The following is a 5,000-nucleotide window of genomic DNA, read 5'->3' on the forward strand; positions in this document are numbered from 1 at the left end:
TAGTGATAATGGAAAGAATCAAATAGTGATAATGGAAGGTTTCAAACACTGATAATGGAAAGAATCAATTACTGATAATGGAAATAATAAAAATTCATAAGGGAAAGAATCAAATACGGATAAAGGAAAGATCAAATAGTGACAATGGAAAGTTTCAAACACTGATAATGGAAAGAATTAAATACTGATAATAGAAAAATTCAAATACTGATAATGGAAAGAATAAAAAAAAAACCATAAGGAAAAAAATCAAGTACTGACAATGGCCATGAGCCAACGGAAAGAATCAAAATACAGAAAAACCTTCGGAAAAATTGACCCTCGAAAAAACAGTTAATGACATGTCAGCATCGACACCTTCCTGAACCTCATCTAACTTGGGAATTGTCTGCTAACCAGATTCTGGGGCCAATTTCAAGGGATTCGCGGCATGAAGGACATGAGTTAGGCAGCAGTATGGGACATGCATTCGTCAACTCTGACCTTTGGGAGAGAGAGAGAGAGAGAGAGAGAGAGAGAGAGAGAGAGGAGAGAGAGGAGAGAGAGAGAGAGAGAGAGAGAGAGTATTGAATTGATTGTAATATGAAGAAAGTTATCATTTTTTTTTGCTTTGTTTATTTCAAAGATTATTATTACTCATTGGTATAAAGAAATATCTACTATGCCGCTTGATATATATATATATATATATATATATATATATATATATATATATATATATATATATATATGAATATATATATATATAATATATATATATATATATATATATATATATATATATATATATATATATATATATATACGTGCACACATCAACAAAAACAAAGGCAGAAGATGAGATATTCCAAAATAATTAAAGGTTTAAAGGCTGCTCATGAATGGCAGAAGCAAGGGACAGTGACATTCCCCTAGCAAGCAGGACAATGCCTTAGAGACTCACCATATATACATATGATCAGCACCCAAGTCCCCTCTCCACCCAAGCTAGGACCAAGGAGGGCCAGACTCAGCAGATAGACCTATAGGCTCCCCCAAACCCCCATCTTTAGCTCACAAGGATGGTGAGATTGCAGCGACCTAAGGAACTACCGAGTTTGAGCGGGACTCGAACTCCAGTCTGGCGTTCACCAATCAGGGACGTTACCACATCTTTGATGTCTCAAAAGATTTAGATTTCAGTTTATATATATTTCCTTTCAAAGTGAATTTCAAGTTATTACAGTGCTTCCCTAAAGTCAAATACATGTTACTTTCAAACTCCTCACGTAACAGACGAATCTCTCCCACCAAAATAACGTCATACCTATATGATTTCTACAATGTGCTCTATTACCTTAACCTCTTTACAAAGTGCCACTTATTCCTCTTGCCAATTAGCTCTGGACCTTTCTTTTGCCCAGACGAAACTTACGCAACCTGGCCAGCCAATTCCTCTCACCAACTACCAAAGGATCTTTCCCTCACCCACACAAACCTTACACAACCTAACCAGCCAATTTCTCTCACCAATTACCAAAGGACCTTTCCCTCGCCCACACAAACCTTACACAACCTAGCCAGCCAATTCCTCTCACCAACTACCAAAGGATCTTTCCCTCACCCACACAAACCTTACACAACCTAACCAGCCAATTTCTCTCACCAATTACCAAAGGACCTTTCCCTCGCCCACACAAACATTACAAAACCTAGCCAGCCAATTTCTCTCACCAATTACCAAAGGACGTTTCCCTCACCCAGACAAACCTTACACAGCCTGGCCAGCCAATTTCTCTCACCAATTACCAAAGGACCTTTCCCTCACCCACACAAACCTTACACAACCTGACCAGCCAATTTCTCTCACCAATTACCAAAGGACCTTTCCCTCCCCCCAGACAAACCTTACACAACCTAGCCAGCCAATTCTTCTCACCAATTACCAAAGGATCTTTCCCTCATCCACACAAACCTTACACAACCTGACCAGCTAATTTCTCTCACCAATTACCAAAGGACTTTTCCCTCACCCACACAAACCTTCCACAACCTGGCCAACCAATTTTTCTCACCCATTGCTTCTGGACCTTTCTCTCACCCAGACAAACCTTACACAGCCTGGCCAGCCAATTTCTCTCACCAATTACCAAAGGACGTTTCCCTCACCCAGACAAACCTTACACAACCTAGCCAGCCAATTTCTCTCACAAATTACCAAAGGACCTTTCTCTCCCCCCAGACAAACCTTACACAACCTAGCCAGCCAATTTCTCTCACCAATTACCAAAGGACCTTTCCCTCGCCCACCCAAACCTTACACAACCTAGCCAGCCAATTCTTCTCACCAATTACCAAAGGATCTTTCCCTCATCCACACAAACCTTACACAACCTGACCAGCTAATTTCTCTCACCAATTACCAAAGGACTTTTCCCTCACCCACACAAACCTTCCACAACCTGGCCAACCAATTTTTCTCACCCATTGCTTCTGGACCTTTCTCTTGCCCAGACGAACCTTACACAACCTGGCCAGCCAATTTCTCTCACCAATTACCAAAGGACCTTTCCTTCGCCCAGACAAACCTTATACAAACCTAGCCAGCCAATTTCTCTTACCAATTACCAAAGGACTTTTCCCTCACCCACACAAACCTTACACAGCCTGGCCAGCCTTTCTCTCACCAATTACCAAAGGACTTTTCCCTCACCCACACAAACCTTACACAGCCTGGCCAGCCTTTCTCTCACCAATTACCAAAGGACTTTTCCCTCACCCAGACAAACCTTACACAGCCTGGCCAGCCTTTCTCTCACCAATTACCAAAGGACTTTTCCCTCACCCAGACAAACCTTACACAGCCTGGCCAGCCTTTCTCTCACCAATTACCAAAGGACTTTTCCGTCACCCAGACAAACCTTACACAACCTAGCCAGCCAATTTCTTTCACCAATTACCAAAGGGCTTTTCCCTCACCCAGGCAATCCTTACACAGCCTGGTCAGCCTTTCTCTCACCTATTACCAAAGGACCTTTCCCTCGCCCACACAAACATTACACAACCTAGCCAGCCAATTCTTCTCACCAATTACCAAGGATCTTTCCCTCATCCACACAAACCTTACACAACCTGACCAGCTAATTTCTCTCACCAATTACCAAAGGACTTTTCCTTCACCCACACAAACCTTCACAACCTGGCCAACCAATTCTTCTCACCCATTGCTTCTGGACCTTTCTCTCGCCCAGACGAACCTTACACAACCTGGCCAGCCAATTTCTCTCACCATTACCAAAGGACCTTTCCCTCGCCCACACAAACCTTACACAACCTAGCCAGCCAATTCTTCTCACCATTACCAAAGGATCTTTCCCTCACCCACACAAACCTTACACAACCTGACCAGCTAATTTCTCTCCCAATTACCAAAGGACTTTTCCCTCACCCACACAAACCTTACACAACCTGGCCAACCAATTCTTCTCACCCATTGCTTCTGGACCTTTCTCTCGCCCAGACGAACCTTACACAACCTGGCCAGCCAATTTCTCTCACCAATTACCAAAGGACCTTTCCCTCGCCCACCCAAACCTTACACAACCTAGCCAGCCAATTCTTCTCACCAATTACCAAAGGATCTTTCCCTCATCCACACAAACCTTACACAACCTGACCAGCTAATTTCTCTCACCAATTACCAAAGGACTTTTCCCTCACCCACACAAACCTTCCACAACCTGGCCAACCAATTCTTCTCACCCATTGCTTCTGGACCTTTCTCTCGCCCAGACAAACCTTACACAGCCTGGCCAGCCAATTTCTCTCACCAATTACCAAAGGACCTTTCCCTCGCCCACCCAAACCTTACACAACCTAGCCAGCCAATTCTTCTCACCAATTACCAAAGGATCTTTCCCTCATCCACACAAACCTTACACAACCTGACCAGCTAATTTCTCTCACCAATTACCAAAGGACTTTTCCCTCACCCACACAAACCTTATACAACCTGGCCAGCCAATTTCTCTCACCAATTACCAAAGGACCTTTCCTTCGCCCAGACAAACCTTATACAACCTAGCCAGCCAATTTCTCTTACCAATTACCAAAGGACTTTTCCCTCACCCAGACAAACCTTACACAGCCTGGCCAGCCTTTCTCTCACCAATTACCAAAGGACTTTTCCGTCACCCAGACAAACCTTACACAACCTAGCCAGCCAATTTCTTTCACCAATTACCAAAGGGCTTTTCCCTCACCCAGGCAATCCTTACACAGCCTGGTCAGCCTTTCTCTCACCTATTACCAAAGGACCTTTCCCTCGCCCACACAAACATTACACAACCTAGCCAGCCAATTTCTCTCACCATTTACCAAAGGACGTTTCCCTCACCCAGACAAACCTTAAACAACCTAGCCAGCCAATTTCTCTCACCAATTACCAAGGACCTTTCCCTCTCCCACGCAGACCTTACACACTCTGGCCAGCTCTCAATAGCACTCTCAATTTTGTAATCCCAATAACAGTAATTTTAATAAACATTATCACACTTATACAAGGCAATACTCACTTATACACACTGCAATTGCAATGAAGATAAGCTATGAGTTATTGGACAGCAAGAAGAAGAAAAGAAACAGACAGAGGTATCGCAAAAGGCTAAGAAGTAAGTGCAGATAGGGGGCACAATGGGTCCATATAAAGAGCCTAAGTAATGTATACAGTGCAATTCATGAGGTGAACTGTTGATGCTAATTCCTTTGGTACCCCCTCTAATTTCTCCATTAATTTTTGTGTGTAAAAATAACCATATTATTATTATTATTATTATTATTATTATTATTACTATTATTACTACAACTTGCTAAGCTACAACGCTATTTTGAAAAGCAGAGTGCTATAAGCCCAAGGGCTCCAACAGGGAAAATTGCCCAGTGAGGAAAGGAATATGGAAACAACAAGAAGAGTAATTAACAATTAAAATAAAATATTTCAAGAACAATAAAGCAAAAGCGAA

Source organism: Palaemon carinicauda, chromosome 4 (genome assembly GCF_036898095.1).
Source record: "Palaemon carinicauda isolate YSFRI2023 chromosome 4, ASM3689809v2, whole genome shotgun sequence".
Taxonomy (NCBI): domain Eukaryota; kingdom Metazoa; phylum Arthropoda; class Malacostraca; order Decapoda; family Palaemonidae; genus Palaemon; species Palaemon carinicauda.